Source organism: Pseudorca crassidens, chromosome 4, assembly GCF_039906515.1.
Source record: "Pseudorca crassidens isolate mPseCra1 chromosome 4, mPseCra1.hap1, whole genome shotgun sequence".
NCBI lineage: Eukaryota > Metazoa > Chordata > Mammalia > Artiodactyla > Delphinidae > Pseudorca > Pseudorca crassidens.
Genome location: NC_090299.1, coordinates 66,528,474 through 66,547,701, shown reverse-complemented (window position 1 = coordinate 66,547,701; position 19,228 = coordinate 66,528,474). Strand labels below are relative to the sequence as shown.

At 37.0% G+C, this 19,228-nt stretch overlaps 1 protein-coding gene across 12 annotated transcripts in view; it reads right to left on the bottom strand.

Moving 5' to 3' along the window:
• GRXCR1 (glutaredoxin and cysteine rich domain containing 1) overlaps positions 1 to 19,228 on the bottom strand; it is a 304,414-nt gene that overhangs the window by 218,391 nt on the left and 66,795 nt on the right. The window contains exon 5 of one of the 12 annotated variants that reach the window (XR_010942970.1): positions 14,952 to 15,193. The exons of 10 other annotated variants lie outside the window; for them this stretch is intronic. The gene's annotated coding sequence lies outside the window, so the exon portion shown is untranslated. Of the gene's footprint in view, positions 1 to 7,691; positions 9,032 to 14,951; positions 15,194 to 19,228 lie in introns of those variants that run through there. One more of the 12 variants, XR_010942974.1, reaches the window with a different exon arrangement.

Below are 19,228 nucleotides of genomic sequence, written 5' to 3'. Positions count from 1 at the left end.
ACTAAATTTTTATTATCCAACCACATGTAATTTAATAGGAAAAAAAATTTCACTGAGTGCCCACCAAAAGCCCTTATACCTGGAACTGGGAATTAAACAGTGCACAAAATAGACACAATTTTGCCCTCTCTGGGCTCTCAAATTAACAGGAAGGTAATAATTTTGATAATAATTGTCTATATAGGCAAAAATCCTCAACAAAATATTAGCAAACCAAATCCAACAATATATAAAGAGGATCATACACCATGATCAAGTTGGATTCATTCCAGGGTCATAAGGATGATTTAACATACACAAATCAATCAGTGTGATACAACACATCAACACAAGGAAAGATAAAAACCATATAATCATCTCAGTAGATGCAGAAAAAGCATTTGACAAAATTCAACATCCATTCAGAATAAAAAGTCTCATCAGAGGGAACATATCTCAACATAATAAAGGCCATTTATGACGAACCCACAGCCAACATAATACCCAATGGTGAAAAGCTGAAAGCCTTCCCACTAAATTCAGGAGCAAGACAAGGACGTCCACTCTCATCACTTCTATATAACACAGTATTAGAAATCCTAGCCACAGCAATCAGATAAGAAAAAGAAATAAAAGTATCCAAATTGGAAGAGAAGAGGTAAAACCATCACTACTTGAAGATGACATGATACTCTATATAGAGAACCCTAAGTCTCCACACAAAAACTATTAGAATTAATAAATGATTTCAGCAAGGTAGGAGGATACAAGATTAAGATATAGAAATCCATTGCATTTCTACACACTAATAATGAAATATCAGAGACAGTAAAAAAAAAATCCCATTTAAAATCATATAAAAAATATACCTAGGAATAAACTTAACCAAGGAGGTGAAAGATCTATATGCTGAAAACTATAAAACATTGATAAGGAAATTGAAGATGATTCAAAGAAATGGAAAGATATCCCATGTCCTTGGACTGAGAGAATTAATATTGTTAAAATGGCCATACTACTCAAAGTAATCTACAGATTTAATGCAATCCCTATCAACATGCCCATGACATTTTTCACAGAACTAGAACAAATAACTCTAAAATTTATATGGAACCATAAAAGACCCAGAATTGCCAAAACAATCCTGAGGGGGGGGGGAAAAAAAAAGCTGGAAGTATAACCCTTCCAGACTTCAGACTATACTACAAAGCTACAGTAATCAAAACAGCATGATATTGGCATGATCAATGGAATCAATGGAATAGGACAGAGAGCCCAGAAATAAACCCATGCATTTACAGTCAATTAATCTATGATAAAAGAGGCAAGAATATATAATGGAGAAAAGACAGTCTCTTCAATAAGTGGTGTTGGGAAAGCTGGACAGCTACATATAAAACAATGAAATTAGAACATCCCCTTACACCATATACAAAAATAAACTCAAAATGGTTTAAAGACCTAGATGTAAGACATGACACCATAAAGCTCCTAGAAGAGAACATAGGCAAACCATTCTTTGACATAAATCATAGCAATATTATCTTAGATCAGTCTCCCAAAGCAAAAGAAGTAAAAGCAAAAATAAACAAATGAGACCTAATCAAATTTAAAAGCTTTTGCACAGCAAAGGAAACCATCAACAAAATAAAAAGACAACCTATGGAATGGGAGAAAATATTTGCAAATGATGCAACTGACAAGTGGTTAATATCCAAAATATACAAATAGCTCATACAACTCAATATTTAAAAAACAGACAACCCAATTAAAAAATGGGCAGGAGACCTAAATAGACATTTTTCCAAAGAAGACATACAGATGGCCAACTGGAACATGAAAAGATGCTCAGCATTGCTAATTATTGGAGAAATGTGAATCAAAACCACAATGAGATATCACCTCACACAGGTCAGAATGGCTATCATCATAAAGTGTACAAATAATAAATGCTGGAGAGGATGTGGAGAAAAGGGAACCCTTGTACACTGTTGGTGGGAATGTAAATTGGTGCAGACACTATGCAAAAACAGTATGAAGGTTCCTTAGAAAACTAAAAATAGAACTAACATATGATCCAGCAATTCCACTCCTGTATATATACCTGGAAAAAAAAAAGAAAATATTAATTTGAAAAGATACATGCACCCCCAACATTCATAGCAGCACTATTTACAATAGCCAAGACAAGGAAGCAACCCAAGTGCCCATCAACAGACGATTGGATAAAGAAGATGTGGCTTATATCTACAATGGAATATTACTCAGCCAAAAAAAGAATTAAATACTGCCATCTGTAGCAACATGGATGGACCTAGAGAATATTATGATTAGTGAAATAAATCAGACAAAGACAAATACTATATGCTACCACTTATATGTGGAATCTAAAAAATAATACAAATGAACCTATATACAGAACAGAAAAAGACTCACAGACAGAAAACAAACTTATGGTTACCAAAGGTGAAAGGGAAGGGGGAGAGACAAATTAGAGTACAGGATTAACAGATAAAAACTACTATACTTAAAATAGAGAAGCAACAATTCCCTATAGCACAGGGAATTATTACCCAATATTTTGTAATAATCTAAAATAGACTATAATCTTCAAAAAAACCCCACGAATCACTGTGCTGTACACCTGAAACTAACACAAGACTGTAATTCAATTATACTTCAATAAAAAAAATAGTAATAATCTAAATGAATGGTTGTATCATGCTTTGCAATGTATTTTTAAACATTAACCTTCCTTGAATTCTTTGGAAAAGCCAATTCGTTCATGATGTACTTTTTCAACACATTGTGAGATTTGGTTTGCTAATATTTTGTTCAGGAATTTTGCATCTATTTTCACAAGGAAGAATGACTTTTAATCATCCATTATCAATAAAATCCTTATTTGATTTTGGCATCATGATAATTTAGCCTCATTAAGTTATTTGTAAGATGTCACCTGTTTTATTTTGTTCTATTTTCTGGAAGGATTATATGGTTTTGGAATTAATTGTTTCTTGATGATGTGTCATAACTTGCCTTTTAATTGATCTAGATCTGTTGTTTGTTCTGTTTGGGTTTTCATTTTGGCTTTTTATATAGAAGAGGGAAAGATTTTTAAACACTGATCTAGTTTCTTTAAAGGTTACAGGTCTACTAAGATTTTCTTTTGTTTCTACTTGATTCAGTATTGCTAAGTAATTTTCTGTGTGAAATTGTCCATTACAATGTAAATTTTTTACATAAGACTGTACACTGTTCATGTATGTGCAATTTTATTTTGTAGGTTAGATGTTTTTTCTCTCCCTGTCCCTTGATAAATTTCACCAGGGTATATCAATTAACACTGAATTACCTTTTTTTTTTAACAATTAAAATCAATTTGGCCAATTATTTTGGCTTCATACCAAAAGGCATAAAATTGCCAAGAAGTGGTAAGCCTTTTCTTCGTAATCCATTCTTTTAATATTAAGCTTCTCCGTTATTAAAGTATATTTGTAATTATTCTATGTTCAGCACCCATGAAAAGCAGCCATTCTTTCATTTTGATGAAATAAATTTTCATCTCTTTTTCACTGCCAATAATAAATGATGTTTCCTTTGTAGAGCCTTTCTTCTTAAATCTTTATTCACAAGTCCTATATTTCTCTTTGATTCATTCCTTTGAACTCTGCCTAGGGTCTCTCCGTATCTTTTAAATTTTGAAACAGAGAACTTAATATTAAACCCTAAAACTACCTGACCAATGGTATATAAAATAAAAAAATGATCTTAGGAACCCAAACATTCAATATGTTGTCTTCGTTAATGCTGCTTGAGAAGCCTTGAATAAGGGGATTATGCAAAGTGGGAGAGTGGAGGCCTCCTGCAGAGAGGAAATCTTGACCACAGACACACTTCCTCATCACCTCTTTTATTAAGACCTCAGAGACTGTGCCCTCTGTTTTCTTGTGTGCTACCACGTACTTCTTCCAAACAGAGTTTTCCATGACCCTAAATAACTCAGAGCTTTCTCACAGTTTTTCCAGGTTTCCTAGGGGTTTGCATTGCAAAAACAAGGAAACTGGCTAAGATAACCTTAACTAATCATAAGGATTTTATATTTTCAATAAGTCACTGAGCAAAATGACACCAACACCTCTAAGACCTGGGAAGAAAACTATGCCTCCAACCCTTTGGCACTCTCTCTTCATTCTCTCTTTGGTTCTGGAGAGAACATGAAATAAATATATTTTATCTCAGCAGGCATGAGATAAATATGTTTTATTTCTAGGACTGGTGATTCTGATGATAAAAGTTAATTATATCTTAATTACCCACTTATCCCTTTGCGGGGGCGGGGGCAATAGAGGAGACAATAGTTCTTTGCACAGGGCAGTCTCTCAATAAACATCTGTTGAATGAATGAACTAATGACAAACAAGTTAAAGATGGCACTGGATCCTTGGAATCACAAGGTCCAAGTAAGTTTCCTCTACATTTGAAGAAATACAGGGTTTTATCCGTTTCTGTTTTTTCTTCTAATTTATGAAAGTAAATTATAATGATCTTAGTCATCATTCTCAGAAAAGGGATGACTATTTTTCTTTCAAGAATAATTAGCTCAAAAACAATTAAAGTTCACAGAGGCAACCTAAGGTATTAGGAAAGTAGCTGTTTTTTTTTTTTAAAGAAACTTACAAACCATGGCAATACAAATCCTTTTTGGAATAAGGCAGCATTATAAATCTATAAATTAAAATATTTTACTCATCCATTTTTAATTACAATAGGAAACAGAAAAAATATATTCAGTCAATATAAGTATAATCTTTATCTAGGTTAGGAATACAATGAAAGGGATATAGGTGGAAATATAGATGAAAGCAACAGAGATCAAGAAGGTGGAGGGAGAGGGAAAACGGAGGAAAAAGAAAGATAGAAACATAGATCGAAAGCAGCAAGAATTGAAAGAGAGAAGTGTTCCCTATTAAAAGCTTTTTAAACAATTACTGCTATAGGCTGTTAAAGTTGGGCTATGGTGTTCCCCCAATAGGATTAAACAGTAATGTCAAATTTTGAATTTTCCTAAAGAGTCAAAGGACAATAAGCTATGAGCTGTAAGTTTCCCATAATTTAAAGACGGCAATAAAAATTTAATATTCATTTAGGGAGAGAAATACGTATTTCCTACTCTATCAGTTATAAATAAGTTTAGCTGCAAGTAAAGAAACCACGATTAAGAGTAGCTTAGAGCTTCCCTGGTGGCGCAGTGGTTGAGCATCTGCCTGCCGATTCAGGGGACACGGCTTCGTGCCCCGGTTCAGGAAGATCCCACATGCCGCGGAGCGGCTGGGCCCGTGAGCCATGGCCGCTGAGCCTGCGCGTCCGGAGCCTGTGCTCCGCGGCGGGAGAGGCCACAACAGTGAGAGGCCCGCGTACTGCAAAAAAAAAAAAGTTTCTTTTTTTCCTCACAGAACAAGAAGTTCAGGGCAAGGCAGTATCTGGTGTTCACTGACTGCTCAATGACGTTACTGAGGATTCAGGAACTTTTTTCTCTTTGTTCCAGTGCCCTGGCCACAATAAAAGACCTTCCTCTCACCATTGTGGCCTCCAGGTCTCTAGATAGCTCCTGAACCAGCAGGCCTGATATCAAGGAAAGAAGAGTGCGACTGGAGAAAAATAATAAAGAACAAGACCAAAGGGGCCTTCCTGCGTGCCTCTCCCTCCTTATCAGAGAAGCCATGGCATCTGGGACACCTCGCTCAGCCCGCTTGTGCTTACATCTCATAGGCCAGTACCACGTTCCCTAGGGAGAAGGGCTTGTGTATGGGGATGGCGTGGTAAACCACCATGTTCACCACAGTCACATTTTCAAGAGATCAATTTACTTTGCCTGGGGTCACACTTTAATGAAGAGGACAACAGCTATTTTTCCCTTGGCAGTCATATTCCAGTGGTCTGGCAGCAAGCAGAAGAAAGATTTTCCTATACAAGAAATTTTGTTCATGGGCAAATATATTTAGTCTTGCTACTGTACTCAATTCATTCAAAGATACATTCTAATTTACATGAGGTGGATATCATAATCGAATGCAGGGCAGGCCCTTGAAATTCCAAAATGCAAGCACAACACATGAAAAATTTCCAATTCTGCCAGGTCCTTACAGTTTAAAATGTAAAATACTAAGCTGTTTGCTGCAAGCAAACTTGACTCTTCCTAAATTTAATCTGTCATCTAAGTCTCGCAACAGAAATATTTGCCCCTGTGTATACTCAGTGAATACAACTGAAGATGAATATCCTCATTTTCTCTTATGAAGACTCAGGAAAACACAGGTTTGTTAGGCAAATTATGCACTCTTTCCAGGCTCTCTGGACAATAAATATAATTCAAATTTAGTATCCCTGATGATTAGCATATATATATACACACACACATATATATATAGTTTATATATATAAACTATATATATTATCATATATATAAACTAGTATACATATGATTAGTATATATATTTGTATATATAAATATGTAAGTATATATATACTAATACATTATGATGATTAGTATAGTCTTTTTTTAACATCTTTATTGGATTATAATTGCTTTACAATGATGTGTTAGTTTCTGCTTTATAACAAAGTGAATCAGTTATACATATACATATGTTCCCATATCTCTTCCCTCTTGCGTCTCCCTCCCACCCTCCCTATCCCACCCCTCTAGGTGGTCACAAACCACCTAGCCGATCTCCCTGTGCTATGTGGCTGCTTCCCACTAGCTATCTATTTTATGTTTGGTGGTGTATATATGTCCATGCCACTCTCTCACTTTGTCACAGCTTACCCTTCCCCCTCCCCATATCCTCAAGCCCATGCTCTAGTAGGTCTGTGTCTTTATTCCTGTCTTACCCCTAAGTACTTCATGGCTTTTTTTTTTTTCCTTAGATTCCATATATATGTGTTAGCATACGGTATTTGTTTTTCTCTTTCTGACTTACTTCACTCTGTATGACAGACTCTAGGTCCATCCACCTCACTACAAATAACTCAATATAGGTTCTTTTTATGGCTGAGTAATATTCCATTGTATGTATGTGCCACATCTTCCTTATCCATTCATCTTCATCTGTTGATGGACACTTAGGTTGCTTCCATGTCCTGGCTATTGTACATAGAGCTGCAATGAACATTTTGGTACATGACTCTTTTTTTTTTTTTTGCAGTACGCGGGCCTCTCACTGTTGTGGCCTCTCCCATTGCGGAGCACAGGCTCCGGACGCGCAGGCTCAGCAGCCATGGCTCACGGGCTCAGCCGCTGTGCGGCATGTGGGATCTTCCCGGACCGGGGCACGAACCCGTGTCCCCTGCATCAGCAGGCAGATGCTCAACCACTGCGCCACCAGGGAAGCCCCGCATGACTCTTTTTGAATTATGGTTTTCTCAGGGTATATGCCCAGTAGTGGGATTGCTGGGTCATATGGTAGTTCTATTTGTAGTTTTTTAAGGAACCTCCATACTGTTCTCCATAGTGGCTGTATCAATTTATATTCCCACCAACAATGCAAGAGTGTTCCCTTTTCTCCACACCCTCTCCAGCATTTATTGTTTCTAGATTTTTTAATGATGGCCATTCTGACCAGTATGAGATGATATCTCATTGTAGTTTTGATTTGCATTTCTCTAATGATTAATGATGTTGAGCATTCTTTCACGTGCTGGTTGGCACTCTGTATATCTTCTTTGGAGAAATGTCTATTTAGGTCTTCTGCCCATATTTGGATTGGTTTGTTTGTTTTTTTGTTATTGAGCTGCATGAGCTGCTTGTAAATTTTGGAGATTAATCCTTTGTCAGTTGCTTCACTTGCAAATAGTTTCTCAAATTCTGAGGGTTGTCTTTTGGTCTTGTTTATGGTTTCCTTTGCTGTGCAAAAGCTTTGACGTTTCATTAGGTCCCATTTGTTTATTTTTGTTTTTATTTCCATTTCTCTAGGAGGTGGGTCAAAAAGGATCTTGCTTTATGTCATAGAGTGTTCTGCCTATGTTTTCTTCTAAGAGTTTTATAGTGTCTGGTCTTACATTTAGGTCTCTAATCCATTTAGAGTTTATTTTTGTGTATGGTGTTAGGGAGTGTTCTAATTTCATTCTTTTACATGTAGCTGTCCAGTTTTCCCAGCACCACTTATTGAAGAGGCTGTCTTTTCTCCACTGTATATTCTAATATATTACTGTATACAAAAATATATAATATTAGTTTATATACACTAAACTATATAAACTTATATGATGATTTATATACGTAAATGAGTATACTAGTTTATAAGCAATATAAATAAGTATATATGGATATAAAGTATATATAAACTAGTATATATATTAGTATATATAGTTATATATATAAACTCTCATAGATAAAGGTTTCTGGGAGATAGTTTCATAAATTCATAGCACAGTATGTGTTTTAATAGCATTTATCATGTATTTTAATAATTATATATAGAGAGTATATATATATAGTATTCATGTATTCTCAGGGGTGTAAAATATTAGACTATAAGGATATCTACCAAATTTACCAAGCTATTAACAGTAGTGCTAACAGTAGTGCTCTTTTCTGGATGGTGGGATAAAGGTATTTTGTGTTTGGGGCACGTGCAGCACGCACACTGGCACTTTACTATGGCTATATGATTATTATTAACAAAATTCTTATTACGTTATATTAGAAATGTCTGCATGTCAGTCTCTCCCATTAGCTGTAATCTCTATAAGGATTCAAGGGTCTTGTCACTTATTTCTATATCCATACTTTCCAGAATAGTACCTGGAAATTAGTAAGTGCTTGTTGTCCTCAGAATAAATTAATGAAAGAATGAGTTTGATTTTGGACTTCCTCATTCAGGTCAGTGTCCATCCATTCGTTCAAGTACTCTAACCAGGATTTGATGATCCACGTTCCTGTGATTGTGCTAATATGTTAGAAGTGCTTCCAACTAAAAATTGTCACTCGCCATCTGGTTCTACAAGCATGAAGTCACTAGCCACTGTAGTCGCTGACCTTCAACATACCCTGAAAGGAGTTCAAGGGGAAGATCAGGAATGAGGCTCTCCGTGCTCTGGGAAAAACTGGCAGAACAGGCCGTCAGATATTTTCAGGAGAAGATTTTATGAGCCCAATTTCTTGCATCTTCTCATACCTAGAAAAGCACTAAAATCATTAATGGAGACATCTGGCTCCTCATGACTAGCAGCAACCTTTTGCCAAAATGTGTGCCTGACCGCATGTATCCACCTTCACTAAAATCACGTACATACTGACCTTCCCCCCACCTCTTCGGAGCAGTTCCTCGGAGCTATCTGAATGGCTGTCTCTGGGCTATAGTCCTCATTTGACCCCAAAGAAAACTTAACTCACAACTGTCATGTTGTGCTTTTTTTTTAAGTGCTAACATTTTTAAAAGAAAACAAATAATGAATCACTTAATATCCTTCAGATGCCCCTGAGAATAACATGACTTCACATTCCTAACATTGTCTTAGGTCCCATGATCATATAGAAGTTGACACCAAATGCTGACCTATCACTATTGAGAATCCCATCTAAAACTGCCTTCAAGTACTGTTGCCAGATGCCAATATTGACCTGGACCATTCACTATTTTATTTTCTTATTCAGAAAAAAAGCAGCATTTTTATCAACATTTCTTAAAATTACTTGGAAGTAAAAGAACTACTTTAAAACATAAAATGGTCAGGTCTAAGATTTGATTTGATTTACAAGCTAATAAATTAGTCTGTTGTTCTTTCCTGGATGCTGGTAGAAGAGATAAAACTCCTGAGTCAGAGAAAAAGGGTTTTGTCACTCATGGCACCGCAAACAGCTGGAGCATCAGTATATTTACAATGGTTCTTCTTGCCCCCAGATCTCACAAGGAGATGGGGAGGGGGCCAGATGGATGCTATACATGCAGAGTATGTGCATCCCAGCTGAGAAACATTGAGATTGGGGAATCCATCACATTTATAGAAAGGAGTGAACTAGCTTACTCTTTGTGTGGGTGTAGAAGGAGATATCACCTCATCTCTCAAGATTACCAACTGCATAAACAGCCCTGAAAAATGGCCTCAGTAAACAGCAGTTAGGGCCTTACAATCTTAGCACACTCAGCAAGACATAAAGGACAGCCAAGTAGCCTACAAAGGACTCTCTCTCCCACAAAACTATTATTATATAAGCACAAATAAATCATCGACCAAAATTTGCAAATTTTTATTTATTCTGCAGAGAACACAGAGCAAGCCTATTTCGATGTAGTTCAATGCTTGGGCTCCGCTTGGCTTTTATCCCCACCTACTATGACTAGAGCAAAGAGTTGGTGAACGAAATACAAGAAATGAGGCTGCAGCAGAAGTCAGGGTCAGAGGATGAAGGGTTTTATATACCACGATACAGACATTGGACTTATCCAAAGAAAACAGGAGCTATTTGAGGGTTCAAAGTGAGAGAGATTCGATTTGCATTTTATATAAATGGCATGGAACAGGCAAATATAGAGGCAGGAAGGCTAATTTGGAGGCAGTTGAATGATTGCAGCCTGACCCAAAAAGTAGGAGTTAGGATACAGATAAGAATAGACTTGAGAAATGTTTAAAAGGTAGAATTGTCTCAATTTAGAGTTTAGTTGTATACAAGAGGTGAGGAAGAAGAATTTAAGAAAATTGTCTGTTTCTGCCTTGAGCAACCATGTCACGGTGGCACTCTTCCCTAATGTAGAGAGCATAGAGCATGCAGCAAATGAGACAGTGAAAGCATTTTGTTCTTTTGATACTATAAGGAGTCTGAGATGTACTGGGACATCTGAGATGTTCAACAGAAGTTGGATAGGCAGATCTGGTGCTTTGGAGATAAAGCTAGGCTTGTGCCATGGAACTAAATGGTAATTGAAGTCATGAAAGAGAACAAGATCATGTCGGAGTATATGAAGAACAAGAAGAAAAAAGGTTCAGCTGAGAACCCTTGAAGCACAACCACTCAAAGACAGTCAAAAGACTTAGAATTACGACTAGAAAGAAGAAAATCAAGAATGCAGGATACCATGGGGCTAAAAGAATATTTCAAGAAAAGAGACATCATTGTCAAGTGCTATGGTGAACTCGAATAACTTCAGAACTTAAAGTGTTTATTCGATTGAATAAGGAGGTCTTTATTTACATTGATATGAGCAGTTTCATTAGAATCGGAGGAAGAAATCATGTCAATAGAAAGAGAAGTCGAAGTGAATTGAAGAAATGACAAATGTGTGTGTACATAGGCAACTGTTTCAAGAAGTGTAAAGTATAAATGCAAACAGAGGAAACTTCCAGGGTTTGTTTTGTTTTTTAATGAAAGGAGAGATTTGAATATGCTTTAAATGAACATAGGAAAGAACCAACAGATAAGGGCAGATTGAAGATGTGGGGATAAGACAGGAGAGATAGTCCAAAGAGATGCTAAAGTAGAATTTTCAAAAAGATAAAATCAGGACCCTCATGCAGATATAAAATGAACATGTATCAAAGATGGCCTTCAACTCACTAAACAAAGAGGTAACTCAAGATAGTAAGACCAGCTCAAAGTGATTTGAATAGCTGATTTATTTATAAGTAATTTAATATGGAAATGTAAGGATAAGATTGCTCAGTAAGTGCAAAATGATTAATATCCTGGAAAGCAAAAAACTGAAGCCTTTGGAGTTATCTTTTTACATAAGAGAAAAAGTGGACAGACCTTATTTACATCACTATAGGGCAAAATGCATAACTTAACTATGCATGTAACTTCACTAAGTCATAATAAATTGTGAGCTGAACAGAGTACATTTCCTTAGATAATCCTTACGTGGACCTGTAAAACAATGACCCCATATGATAATAAAAGGACATTCTGTTCACCTTTTGGCGTTATTTACAAGTTCTGAACAATTTTTCTCAAGAGAGAGTAGTTGCTAAGGAAATAGAAAGGAAGTTTATCTTCAAGGTCTTGGCAAGTATCAGAAACACTCAAAAAAAAAAAAGTGAGTGAAGTGAGTTAATGAACAATCCATTTATGAAATTATGGACAGAGTCAAGAAAGAGAAACCAAAAATGGTGAAGGGACCCTGGGATCAGCAACAGTAGCTCCACCAGGTCTGATAACGGAGCAAATGGTTACCATGACCCTTTGAGACCTAAAGCTGTAGACGCCAACTGTGGACTTTGATAGAGGAACACATCCAGTGGCAATCCCTCAGCCTGAGGAAGATAATAAAGGAAAGAATATCCCTCATCATTTTCCTGCTCTCCAATCTCTGGTGACTTCCATTGGCGAAATCCAACCTGATGCCAGAGGGCAAAGGAGCCTTTACGTAGGTCCTATAGCTCACTCTCCTGGGACATAAAGCAATGACTGATTAACTGGTACTATACCAAAAGGAACCTCTTGATAGATTCTAATATTCATGGATGTAGTGTCTCATCACATTCTGATTACAAATTAATACATTCTTTTATTGCTTCTCAGGAAAGGAAACAGATGGCAAATGGTTATGATTGGAATGAATCCATTTGTAAGCTATGATGTCCAAGATTATTTCAGGTCGATGTGAAATCAATAAACTTTGTATTCATACTTATATAATTTTTTCATACATTAACCAAATTAGCAAAACTTTCTCAGTGTATCAAATGTTGTCATGAGTTCTGAGAAGAGGAAATATGGTAACCAGCAACATTTCATGACACTGACTACTGGGAGTATTCGTAAATACTGACTGGATTATGATACCTAATGAGTTAACAAAATGAATTTCCTTTATTATGTTACAATTTTAGATGTTACATCCTTTATAAGGCTTTTTATCAGAAATCCAGAATGATGTAAAAGGAAAGGCCAACGGTTATTTCAAAAAGATGTTGAAATGCGGGGTATATTCAAACAAACTGGACAGCAATATAGGCTGATTTGTTTTGTGCCAAAGTATAGTCACACGGCTGCATAAGGCACAAGTTTTGAGCTTCTGTAACGTGCTTCTAACACCACTTCCAGATCTCTTTGGCAATTATTATACACTGTTGTAACATATACAACAACAGTATCTTTCAACAGTAAGTACCTCCTCCTTGAACGCTTTCCATTTTCTATATATACGTAAGTCTTTCCTAGATAATTTCAACAAAGAGTTTCATTTCAACAACAAAGAATTTGTTGAAATATCATGGTAGGCAAAGAATTGTACTCTGAACCCACTGAGGCTGTATCTGAGTCTCAATAAATGTCATTTTCATTTTCACCACATATTTTATGGATGTGCATACATGTCCTCTCTTCTCTACCAGAATATAAATTCCTTACGTGTAAGTTCTCTCTTATCCACCACTATGTATCTTGTGGAAATAGAACATTATGGGCACTCATAAGCATTTGATAAATATCTGATGAATAAGTGGATGGATGGCTAAATGAATACAAAAGAAAATTAAATGGTCTGTTAATTAACAAATATTTGAAGAACTCTCATCTATTTATCAACTGAAAGGGGGAAGTAGTATATGCTACTGCTAATTGTTTTACTAGGAATATCAGCTGCATCTATGTTGTATCTATGTTCTATTCTTCAATACCTATGTCATAAATCAATTAGAAACCTAAAATGGAGATTTCTTCAAATGTGGAAACATAAAGCATAAACTCTTAGTTTTGCTTTACAGATGAGGTCATAGAAAGATTAAGTGGTTTACAAAAGCTTTTATACAAATGCTAATAGCAGCATTATCCATAATAGCTAAAAAGAGAGAAAAGCTCAAATATTTACCAACTGCTAAATGGATGAATAAAATGTGGTATATCCACATAATGGAATATTATTTGGCAATAAAAAGGAATGAAGTACTGATACATGCCGTTCCAGGGATGAACCTTGAAAACATTACATTAAGTGAAATTTATATGAAATGTCCAGAATAGGCAAATCTATAGAGACAGAAAGTAGCTTAGTGGTTGCCAGGTTTGGGGGCAGAGTGAATAAACAGTGACTGCTAATGGGTATTAGGTTTCTTTGGGGATAATGAAATGTTCTCAAGTTAGATTGTGACAACTGTATAATTCTGTGAATATACTATAAAGCATTGAATTGTATACTTTAAATGAGTGAATGGTATAAAATGTAAATGATGTGGTTTTTTGTTTGTTTGTTTGTTTGTTTTTGCGGTACGCGGGCCTCTCACTGTTGTGCCCTCTCCCGTTGGGGAGCACAGGCTCCGGACGCGCAGGCTCAGCGGCCATGGCTCATGGGCCCAGCCGCTCCACGGCATGTGGGATCTTCCCAGACCAGGGCACGAACCCGTGTCCCCTGCGTCGGCAGGCGGACTCTCAACCACCAGGGAAGCCCATAAATGATGTTTTAATAAACCTATTTTTAAAAAGTAAAAATTAAGTGTCTTGTTCAAAATTGCAGGAATAATAAGTGAAGTCAGAACTGTAATCCACACTTTCCCAACCAGTACAATTCTTTTTTCTTACCTTGCTGTTGTCTTGTGTGTAACACAGTTACTTTTTACTCCCTTATTTTCTGAAAATCTTCATTGCTTTTTTGCCATTTTTGTATTTTTATTTAGTTCTTTCTTTCCTCCCATTTCTTAACTTCCTCAAGAGCTCTCACACTGTCCTTCCCAGCTGTTAAATGACCTACATTTTAATGATCACGACTCAATTTTATTTCTTATGGCTGCACATCAGGGTGACTTCTGATAATATTAATCTAATTCTTCCACAAAAGAGACATTTGGGACTAAGCATATGAAACTTGATGGGCAAGACTTTTGAGAAGAAGATGACTTTAGCAGGATGTGAGCCGCAGGTGGGAAACCACTGAACAAAAGAATGATTCTGTTGCTGGAATCTTATTACATTCATAGAAATGAGAGACTTGCAAAGGTAGTTTAATTTGATACTCTTACCCAGGAGATTGACTTACAGCTGGTGTGTGAGAAATGCCATTTTCCAGATGACTTCCTCTCCTGTTACAAAGTCTGGCTATGGCCCCTGCAAAGTGCTGGATCTGCTCCATGTTTGTGTGTTTGAGACACTTGTCTTTCCCCTCTGTGCTGGCTTTTTCCACTCATCTTTTTTAAAGTGTTCTACTGTAGGAAGATTAATTCTTCTCCATTGAGTTCCATGTCTTTTTGAATATATGTGCAGCCATTGTGATAATTCCAACTGGGTCAGAGAGAAGGCATAAGGTAAATGGTAGTTTACACTATTAAAGAAAGCCACAAGGTAATACATTTTCTCTCTGCAGTACATGACTCGATAGATTCCTCAAATTTAAGAAATAAAAATGGACATTTCCTCGTCCATTATTGTCAACCTCTAAAAATGTCATTAAACGTGATTAACAGGTGATTTTTTCTTTTTTTCCAAATGAAAATGTCCAATGTGAATCTTTCACTGGTTTAAATTGTAAATTACATTTTTCCCCCATTTTTAAAAACATTCTCTGGTGGCTTTAAGCAGCTTTTATTCACTTACTGTCCACGGTTATTCATTTTCCATTAATCCTGAATTATTTGGGGGAATCGCTCAACTTTCTTGGGAAAAATGTTAATATTGTTAAGTTCGTGTCTTTTAACCTAACACATAGCAGTAAATATATAGTACAACTTGTTATAAGTTGTGGAGGGAATAGGAAAGAAAGGAGAAGACAGAAGATTGCTCTGGTTACAGACATAGTAGAAGTAACACCCCAAAGTGAAGCCTTTGTGACACTGTCATATTTCACGAAGTTAAAAGGGAAGGAGTAGGAAGTAGACAATGTTAGTTGTCTACCCATCTTCTCCCTTCTTTCTTGCTAACAGAAGCCCACTGTGTTTGGGTTGACAGTGTGCCCAGCCCCAAGGACTGAATCACGGGTTAGTCTTACCAATAATCACTTTAATGTCTCCTTTTGATTCCTTCCTATTTGGGATAATGGTATGTCATAATGACGCTTAGAACTTCAGCAGCCATCTTGCCACCATGATGCAATAAAGGAGGACAAAAATTAAATGTGCTTAATAACAGAAAGGGTCAAAGAAATTGGGTTTTTGATGACATCACTGCACTGATGAACTAGATGTCTTGCCTCCTCCAGACTCTTTTTAATATAAGAGAAGAAAAATGTCTCAAATGATCGTTGGGTGTTTATTAATTGCAGACCTACGCATCCTAACTGAAACAGTATCAGAGCGTTTTCATACCATCAAGAACATATATGATGCTCAAGATTATAAAGAAAGTTAAGCTTTTGATCAGGCTTAAATAATAGAAGCATTTCATCGAGCTCAGCTGCCCTCTCCGAGTGGGTGAGGGAGTTTATTTTCTCTGATATGCCCTTCTGGATGGCATGACTGAGGTGAAAGGCATAGTTATGGATAAGCAATGGATACCGCTCTGGGTCCTCTCTGAATTTTGAGTTGTAATTCACAACAAGGATCATCATTTAAGAAAATAATGCATGACTCTTCAGATTTTAGGAATTTTCCTCAAGAAGACAAGCTGTTTGATGAGATGATCTTACTTGATAATCTTTTTTTAAAATTTATACTTCTGGGGCGTCCCTGGTGGCGCAGTGGTTGAGAGTCCGCCTGCTGATGCAGGGTACACGGGTTCGTGCCCTGGTCCGGGAGGATTCCACATGCCACGGAGCGGCTGGGCCCGTGAGCCGTGGCTGCTGAGCCTGCGCGTCCGGAGCCTGTGCACCGCAATGGGAGATGCCACAACAGTGAGAGGCCCGCGTACCACAAAAAAAAAAAAAAAAATTTATACTTCTGGTTATCACTACACACAGCATAGAAGACATACCTAAGTACCTAAAAGGAGAGGGCACATTTCATATTTACAAACAAATCCTGGTTGCAGAGCAGAGAAGGAGCCTAGGAATGTGTAGCCATGCTAAATAATATGCATCCTATTCCCTTTGCCCATCTCCCACTCATACCTCAGCCACACACTTTTATTCAATAATGAAAATAAACAGTATAAAAAAAGTGCCAACACATTAAACACAGTTTTTATACCTCTGTCTTGATTTCCTGAGTAGGGAGTTTATAATAGAAATACAATGACTATGGCCTTCTATCATTTTTCTCTTAACACTTTGATCTGCAGAGTTCCTAGGAACAGAAAGATGGTCTATCAGAATCATTAACTGGATGATGTTAAGCTTATAGTCATGCAGCTAGTAGTTGTTGAGCACCTATAACGTGTCAGGGTTTGTATTAAGTCCTGAGGTGGAAGGCGTGATTACCACCATCAGTTTCTCACAGATGGGAATAAAACCGAGTTATGTACCCCCAAAATTGCATCCCACTGTGGTAGAGTGCTGTAACAAAGATTTGGGGACAAAGAAAAGAGCTGCAAGACTCAGATGGGGGTGGTTGGGAAGGCTTAGGATGGTAGAAACTCACACTGAATCTTGAAGGACTAAGTGGAACTTTCTAGATGAGGAGAGAAGGATATTTACCAGAAGTTGGAACTGGATGTTCAAAGATTGCAAGGCAACAGAGAAGCAAGCAGCTAATTATGGCAGGCTCACTGAGGGATCCATGTGAGGGAGAAGGAGCAGATGGGAAGGGAGGGAATTTTTGGCTATATGAAAGTTTAACCCCAAAGGAGACAGGAAGACCTTGGGGGATTTTAGGCAAGGAAGTAAAAGATCATTCTGGCGGCTTAGGATAGAATGAATTAAAATGAAGAGAGTCCGGAGGTAGAAAGAAAATAATTCCAACAAGAAATTACAAAAGTGGCATTGGGTATGAATCAAGAAATTTCAAGAGAGAGTCTAAAGGATTTGGTGATCAACTGAATGTAAGGGTAACAGCTGCACGGGGGGTTTGAGGATAACTCACATATTCTGACAACCAACTGGGATGGACAGTTATGACGTACTTTATGATACATAATAAAAATGAGTTTTGTGTTTAGGGGAAGAAGGAAGCAACAAATATACTTTTCACAGTGTCGAGTCTGAGGAGCTTATGGTTTATTCAAGTAAAACTGTCCAACAGATCAGAGGTTCCTAAGCTTCCAGATTTCACATACCAGCAAAATTTCCAAATAAACATGAGGGACCAATTTAAAACTGCCAATTTTTCATTTTGCTAAGTCAGGATACGTTTTAAAAAAAATCTATCCACTGATATCAATATTTCATTTTTATAAAAGGATATTTCAAAACCTGAGTGAATCTTAATATAAAAGCCAATTTATTAAATTAAGTAAACTTGACTTCATTTTAAAACTGCACTGAAATGTCCTTCTTTTAAATTGATTAATTAATTTATTTGGCTGAGACAGGTCTTAGCTGCAGCACACGGGATCTTCATTGTGGCACACGGGCTTCTCTAGTTGCGGTGCATAAGCTTCTCTGGTTGCAGCGCACAGGCTTCTCTCTAGTCGTGGCGCACAGGCTCCAGAGTGCGCAGGCTCAGTAGTTGTGGCACGCAGGCTTAGTTGCCCTGTGGCATGTGGGATCTTAGTTTCCTGACCAGGGATAGAACTGCATCCCCTGCACTGGAAGGTGGATTCTTAACCACTGGACCCCCAGGGAAGTCCCAAAATGTCCTTATTTTTTTTCCGTTCCTCTTTTTCCAACATAATCCTCATCACTGACTTACAACAGACCACAAATTGGCACTAAAACCAATGAAATAGTTTGTACATATAGAGATTTGGGGTCCAATAGAGAAGCGTTAGTGGAAGATCTAGAATCATAAGCATAGTATTTGAAATTGACAAAATAGATAATCATAAGTACTATTTATTCACCAACTTCTATGAGTCAAGCACTAATGTAAGGGCTTTACATAATTTCTCATTTCAAAATCTCAACAATTCTGAAAGGTAAGAGAGGGTAGTTCATTTTTACAGATGAAGAAATCGAGACTGAAGATATTAAGTTGCCCAAGATCACAAAGCAGAAAGTTGCAGAGCTAATAGCCAAGATTTCTCTAACTTGAAGTTCTCTATTTTTAAGTGTGATGTTAAACTGCTACCCTGGAAAGAATATATAGAATGAGACAGGGCATCAAGGATGGAACTCTAAGGAATACTGACACTTAAGATGATGCTCCAGAAGAAAAGAGCCTAGAAAAGGAAAATAAACAGGGTCATGTGAAACAAAGGAGAGGAGAATTTACAAAAGAAATGTGTTGTCAAAAATTCCAAATATCGGGCTTCCCTGGTGGTGCAGTGGTTAAGAGTCCGCCTGCCGAT